Source organism: Bison bison, unplaced genomic scaffold (genome assembly GCF_000754665.1).
Source record: "Bison bison bison isolate TAMUID 2011002044 unplaced genomic scaffold, Bison_UMD1.0 scf7180017864376, whole genome shotgun sequence".
NCBI classification, from domain to species: Eukaryota; Metazoa; Chordata; class Mammalia; order Artiodactyla; family Bovidae; genus Bison; species Bison bison.
This window is the reverse complement of record NW_011494948.1, coordinates 9097889-9105423: the sequence shown is the minus strand read 5'-3', so window position 1 is coordinate 9105423 and position 7535 is coordinate 9097889. Positions and strand designations below refer to the sequence as shown.

The 7535-nt window shown below is 37.8% G+C and overlaps 1 protein-coding gene across 3 annotated transcripts in view; it reads left to right on the top strand.

The window, feature by feature from the left end:
* The first annotated feature begins 1153 nt into the window (after window positions 1-1153).
* Window positions 1154-7535, top strand: part of ZDHHC21 (zinc finger, DHHC-type containing 21) — a 67817-nt gene continuing 61435 nt past the window's right edge. The window contains exon 1 of one of the 3 annotated variants that reach the window (XM_010857021.1): window positions 1154-1192. The gene's annotated coding sequence lies outside the window, so the exon portion shown is untranslated. Of the gene's footprint in view, window positions 1207-3290; window positions 4432-7535 lie in introns of those variants that run through there. The other 2 variants (XM_010857022.1, XM_010857023.1) reach the window with 2 other exon arrangements.

Below are 7535 nucleotides of genomic sequence, written 5' to 3'. Positions count from 1 at the left end.
TTCTCCGTGCCCTGCCCCCCTGGGGTCTGGCCTTTCTCCCAGCATCTTCAGCCAGGGAGCTGCAGCCACCCGCCAGCTGCCCCTCCCATTACTGGTAGTTTGGTGGTTTCCTGTTCCAGTCTAGATGGTTTGGGGTAGTTTTTTTGTTTGTGTGGTGTAAAAAATCTGTGCCCTGAGCTTCTCACGTATGAACTCTAGTTTCCCGTCTCTGTACCCACGCCCGGAGACCTGCTAGAGATCTGGGATTTGTTCTTGCCATCACAGCTTTTCATTCATTCCCAGATCGCTGGGTTGAGGCTTCAGAGGATTTGCGGGAGGAGAAACAACTTGCTCCTTTGCTGACCTTCTGCCTCCCTCCCTTAGATCCAAGAGTGGTTTTGAGAAAATGGCTTGTGGATGGCAGCAGTTTGCACTTGTTACCATTCAACTATAATAGGCCACTGAATTTTAACCATTTAATGCTGTGGTCTTTTTCAAGCTGTATTTGGGTCATGTATTAAGATCCTTTGTGAGTCAGTGGAGGATGTCTGTACCTCTAGGGCGAAGGGAACCTGACCGGTTATTATTTGAAAATATTTCAGTATAGCCATCTATAAAAGTACAAGAGGAAAAAAAGTCAAGGTCGTTGTGGGCGGGTCATAAATCATAGTGTAAAGTTACAGTATAAAATAAAGACCAGTAAGTATAATTAAGCACGCAGGTTAAAAATATTTGTCAAATGGATCCAAGATCTGTTATGCTAATATGTATACTTTAAATATTCACTACCTTCCTTGAAGTAAAAAGTAATAATGATAATTTTCATTTGATGACTGTTCAGTACATGCCATTCCTTGACTAAAGGCGTTTTGGTGGAATGTCTTGTTAAATCCTTCCAACTCCTCATTTTTTTTTTAAGAATAAAATCCAGAGAGTTGCTTTATTTTGGTTTAGGTGTGCTGTGTTGTCATGGCAAAAACTACTTTTGAAAAGATGAGAAATCAGTTGGAAAGAAAGAACCAAATAATTTGGTGTTGTGGAAAGAAAAACTCGGTCACTATCTAGCTGTGGTTTCATGGGTAGGTCAGTGACCAATGACATTTTTCATCTACACAACCAGGTGAAGTGAAGTGAAGTCACTCACTCGTGTCCGACTCTTTGCGACCCCATGGACTGTAGCCTGCCAGGCTCCTCCATCCATTGGATTTTCCAGGCAAGAATACTGGGGTGGGTTGCCATTTCCTTCTCCAGAGGATCTTCCCGACCCAGGGACTGAACCCTGGTCTCCTGCGTTACAGGCAGACTCCTTAACTTCTGAGCAACCAGGAAGTCGGGCCAAAGTCTTTAAGCCTTATTTTAGCTGTCCCATGGTTATTTGAAATATGCTAAGTTTGTAAATAATTTAAGACCGTTTAACATGTTAAAGATACCCGAAGGAGTACTAGTAAAAGTATATCAAAATAGAACCAAAAATGTATAATTCCATACTTTTAGCATAATATTTGGTGTAGTACTATTCCAGAATTCCTCATTTGGAGATCAAACAATAGGGTTATATTAAGTCCTTTCAAACTGTTGTGATTTCTGTTTAATTTAACATACTTTTGAAGCCATAGTTGGAATAAATGAACTAGCGCGTATTTTAAATGAAATGATAACTGTGTCACATTGCCTACCTCTGGGGTGTTTTGCTTAATGAAAGAAATTTAAGCATTTTAAAATGCAAACATGGAACCATCAGCTTAACAGGTAGGTTCTTAAGAAGTAATCAGTGAGTCATAAAATTTTTTACTTCTTATGTACTCACTGCCTGATTTCTCTAATTCATAGAGATGGATTCAGAGCCTGTGGAAAAGCACATGGGTAAAATAATGTCATGTATTAGTGAAGAAATGAATTGAGAAGTCTAGTAATGTCTCCATGGAGCTTTTTTTTCAGGAATTGTAATTGAATGTGAGTCAATAAAATCTTTCTCAGTGTAGAAGACTACATAGTGATGTTATCAGTTCTACCAGACATAACAGGGAAGGCAAAGGAAAAGCTATTTGTATTACCAGGCAGTTGTCCCCTAAGCTCAGTTTTACTTTTGTATTAAGAAATGAAGGCATTTTATCTTACTGTAGTGAAACATTAGGACTCAGTTTCAGTTTCTCAAACACATTAAAAATAAATGGCACTTTAGCATTGAGAAAAATCAGTGCATTAATACATCTTATTAAAGTTGAAAATGTTAAAAAATATAGGTGAATGACAAGAAGAAATGGAAAAACACATCTTTTTTATTATTAGAATATTGATTTTTTTTTTTGTTAAGAACCTGGTAAGTTGAGTTTTCTGAGTGTTGAGCTTTAAGCCATCTTTTTCACTTTCCTCTTTCACTTCATCAAGAGGCTCTTTAGTTCTTCTTCATTTTCTGCCATAAGGGTGGTGTCATCTGCATATCTGAGGTTATTGATATTTCTCCTGTTAATCTTGATTCCAGCTTGTGCTTCTTCCAGCCCAGAGTTTCTCATGATGTACTCTGCATATAAGTTAAATAAGCAGGGTGACAATATACAGCCTTGATGTACTCCTTTTCCTATTTGGAACCAGAAAGTAAAGAAGAACTAAAAAGCCTCATCATGAAAGTGAAAGAGGGGAGTGAAAAAGTTGGCTTAAAGCTCAACATTCAGAAAACTAAGATCATGGCATCTGGTCCCATCACTTCATGGCAAATAGATGGAGAGACGGTGGAAACAGTCACAGACTTTGTTTTTTGTGGCTCCAAAAATCACTGCAGATGGTGACTGCAGCCATGAAATTAAAAGACGCTTACTCCTTGGGAGAAAAGTTATGACCAACCTAGACATCATATTAAAAAGCAGAGACGTTACTTTGCCAACTAAGATCCATCTAGTCAAGGCTATGGTTTTTCCGGTAGTCATGCATGAATGTGAGAGTTGGCCTATAAAGAAAGCTGAGTGCTGAAGAATTGATGCTTTTGAACTGCGGTGTTGGAGAAGACTCTTGAGAGTCCTTTGGACTGCAAGGAGATCCAACCAGTCATTCGTAAAGGAGATCAGTCCTGAGTGTTCACTGGAAGGACTGATGTTGAAGCTGAAACTCCAGTACTTTGGCCACCTGATACGAAGAGCTGACTCATTTGAAAAGACCTTGATGCTGGGAAGGACTGAGGGCAGGAGGAAAAGGGGACGACAGAAGATGAGATGGTTGGATGGCATCACGGACTCAATGGACGTGAGTTTGAGTAAACTCTGGCAGTCGGTGATGGACAGGGAGGCCTGGTGTGCTGCAGTCCATGGGGTCGCAAAGAGTTGGATATGACTGAGCAACTGAACTGAACTGAAATTGAGTTAGCCTAGTTTGAAAACCATATCTTAATAGATACAAAATAGTATTACTTGCATTGGTAGCTACCTGTCCCAAAGTAATGTGATAGTAGTTTAATAACTTATTTCCTTCTTTTGATGTACTCTGGCAAAAAAATGTGATATTTGCAAAGTTTGTCTTCTGCCTTTTAGACCCCTGTTTCCTGGTGATTTTTCTCTCAAGTGGGTTAACTTTGTCCATTTAAGAACTGAATAAGTTTCTGCTCTCTGTCTGTTGCTACCACTTCCACAAAAGGGCAGGTTAGGTAAAAATTAGTATTTTTCTACTCACTGATTCATTTAATTTTAATTTTAACTTAACATGCTGCACTGTGGTCTCAACCTGACTTCTGATTTTAAGCCTTTTATCAGTAATTATGGAATAAATACCTTTTTTTTTTTTTAACTGTTGTAGGATTTTCAGCTTCAGCAAGCAAGGAGAGATATTTTTTCTTTCAGTATTATTGGTGTTAAATCATGTCTGCTTTGGTAAAGCCTGGTGTGGAGGAAATGTAATTTAGCCTTTTGGTATTTTTTTTTTCCCCAATGTGCTCTTGGTGCAGCAGGTACTAGATAGGGGTAAGTAGCTGACTTGCCTTTCCTCATGGAAGAACATGCCTAATTCACATCCAGGAAATGCCAGAACCTTATTTCTGGCTTTTCTTGTAGCTGAAGGTTTTTTCCTTGTGCTGTTTTTTTGAGTGGAAGTTACCTGTGTTCAAAGGTAGGGAGCTTCTGTCCCTACCCTGCATTTAATACCATTTTTTTCCTGGCCGCCCTGTCCCTCTTCCTAAATGAAGAGTCCCACATAGGCTGTTTGTACTGACTGAAACAATATTAGCTAGTCTTTAATTCATATCATCACACACCTTTTAAGTTATTTTTGTTTTTTTTGTTAGGTTTGTTTTTTGTTAGAAGTCACTGTATTGCAATACTTTTAATAATGTTATTAATTTACTTTTTTTTTTTTCACCTATGAAGCAGATATACAGAAGAGCCTCAGCTTATGTTAAGTTCTGCCCAGAAAATAGTGACTTAAAGACTTGTTCTAGGAAGTGGATTCTTGAAACCATCAGTGGTACAGGTTTGACACTTTGTTCACCCACATTTTCACAGGGTCTTGCTGGAGACCTTAGCAGATGGGCCAGACTTTCCAACTATAATTCTGTATTTTTCCTTAGCTTTTGAAATCAGGTCCTGATTTTCTCTCATGCTTCATTCCTTAACTCACCAGGCCTTGTACTTTTACCTGAAAAAGAGTTAGCTCAGTCACTCTATTTTTAGATCAAATCTCTGGTTTTGGTTTTTTGCTTGAAGAGACCTCATGCATGCCTGCCTGGTGGAAATACAAGCTCCCTACGTGTTTATAGTATGATGCGAGGGAAAAGGCTGAATACTGTCTGAGGTTTTACATCCCTTGAGAAGTAGTTCTCAGACTCTGGTGTTAGAAAAAGTAGATGGCTGGGTATAGTTAAATTGTGTGTGCCTCTAAGTCACTGCAGTCGTGTCCGACTCTTTGCAACCCGATGGACTGTAGTCCGCCAGACTCCTCTGTCCATGGGATTCTCTAGGCAAGAGTACTGGAGTGGGTTGCCATGCCCTCCTCCAGGGGATCTTCCCTACCCAGGGATTGAACTTGCGTCTCTTACCTGCCTCTAGCACCACCTCAAATCACTGCTTTAATGATGGCAACCCAGAAACATTGTTTCATCTTGGAGTTTTTAAGACTAGATGTAAAATTCATCTTTAAGTCCTTCCTTCCCTTTACAAACTCCCATTTAAAATTACCATTGTTGGAGGTGTTTCTTATTTGCCAGGCAATTTCTCCTTTAGGTATGACAGTCACCTTGTGTGTTGATATTTTAATCACCATATTAGAGATGGTTAAACTGAAGCTTGAAAAGAAACTGAAGCTTGAAGAGCTAATAAAAGGCTCTGTCATAATTTGAATGTAACTCTCTTAAACATTTAAGATTAATTTCCTACTCTGTTAAAATAAACTGAATACCTCTGTGATATTTAAAAAATTGCATGACCTATTTGGCTAATTATTAATGACATCTATATCCTGATATTTTAGGTAGAATTACTTGACTAGTTTCTCAGTTGATAAAATTGGAATTTAAGTAGCTATATAAATATATATAGTTATATATGTTTTTAAGATTCATTTAAAGCTGCAATTATAAGTTTTAAATTTTATATATTTGTATAATATGTTAACCATTTTATTTTGACACTTTGGGGGATGATATTTTTTTTTTTTTGGTTTGCCATGTAAATCATCAATTGCAGTCTTCCACACATAGCGATGTTAAAAATAATTAACATTTTGTAGTTATAGAACTTTGAGATATTCTTTGCTGTCACAAAATTTCTTGGATTTTTAAGACTAGGATTGCTTTTATGTCACATGGGTGAGATTTGATTCTACAGTAATGGCCATGCTGAATAGATAAAATGCTTATCTCATTTTCAGTGCTATGGCTGTGATGTAGTTCTAATACCTGTAAATACAAAGTAGGATTTTTTCCCCTTGATTTTAAGCTGGTGAATGCCTAGGGTTTGACTCATGGATGGTTGACTTGTGCTGTTACCTAATGTTACTGACAGAAACTACTGTTTTGCTGTAACGTTAAGAAGCCACCCTGGAGTCGTAGCCCTAGCAGAATTACTGACTTTGGCCATGTTTCAGAGCACTTCCTTGTACCACACGTAATTCTGTTTGAGGTCTTTTCTAGAAGATGAGTTCATTCATTGCTGTTAGAGTAACAGCTCCTTTGCTAAGTCATTCTGTATTTTGTCTCTGAGAAGCAAATACGCAGCCATGGAGACCACTCTAGCAAGCTAGAGTAGAAACAAGTTACATTTCACAATCAAACAATCATGATCCATAGAAAAAGTGACCCTGGGAGAAAAATGCTGTTAAAGTCTATAAAGGGAATGAAAATGCAGTGATAATAATTTTGATATTTTCTTCCACATCCTCTATATGTAATAGGTTCCTATTGCTATGGTAAGCAGCATGCATAGCAAACTCACAACTTGTCTTTTATTCCCTTTCTTGGGGAATGGTACCACCATTCACCTAGACCCGAAGCCAAAACCTTGGGAGTCATCCTAGAATCTGCCCTGTGTGTGATTGACCACCGAGTCCTGTTAGTTTTCCTCTTAAGTTCTTATTCTGCCCTTTTCCAGCATACCTCCTGTCTTAAGTTTTCCATTCTCACCCCTACTCCTTCCTACTTCCTTTAGAAACTACTGCTTTTGGGGTACTTACCATATGCCCTCATCTCTCAACTGAATAACCAGTAAACCTAGCTTATTTCATATAGTCAGTCTTGGAGCTTTATCCATGCACCCAAGTTTGTTCTTCAGAGTGTTGCTCTTCTTTCTAAAATGCACATTTCATCATGTCATTCTTTTGCCTATAATCCTTTAGTGTTTTCTAAACTACTGTCTTCAGGGTGAAGTACAAACTCATTGGCATGGTTTAACAGTGTTTTTTACTCTGTCTACTTGTAGGTCATGAAATCAGTCTAGTAGGCTGTGACCAACATTATATATTTTCATTAAAGTGAAATACAATAAAATAGTGCAGTATATATCACATATAGTCTGGATAAATATCACTTTATTAAACTTTTTCAGTTATATATTTTATACATATAAAATATATAATCACATATCTTATGTATTTCTGTATATTTACTACTAGATGTTCTGAACTGTATTTCTTAAAGATGATTGTTCTCAAAAGGTTTAACATGTTTTATCCGATTCTTGCATATGAAATGACTCTAGTCATTTCAGTGTATTTAGATTTTCCTTGCCTGCCCTTATACCTTTGCTTACTTTGCTCTTATTCGAAAGAGCCTCCGTTTTTCATTTCACAGGTTTCACTTGCTCCAGAAATCTTTTCTTGGTGGCAACACCAAAAGAAATAAAATTTTCACCATAGTCTGGTGGACACATACATGTTCACATGCCTGAAACAAGTCCCATGAACCAGTACCCTTCCTCTATGAGATACATTCTTGCCGCATTGCCCTCTATCTTACTTTGTCTTGGTTGGTGTTGATCACGCCTGTTTACTAGTTTGTCTCTGTTGAGAATAGGGCTGGTCTCTTTTCTTTTTTAAATCTATATGCAGTGCCAAGGCTTGGTATATAAACAACAAGAAGTGAT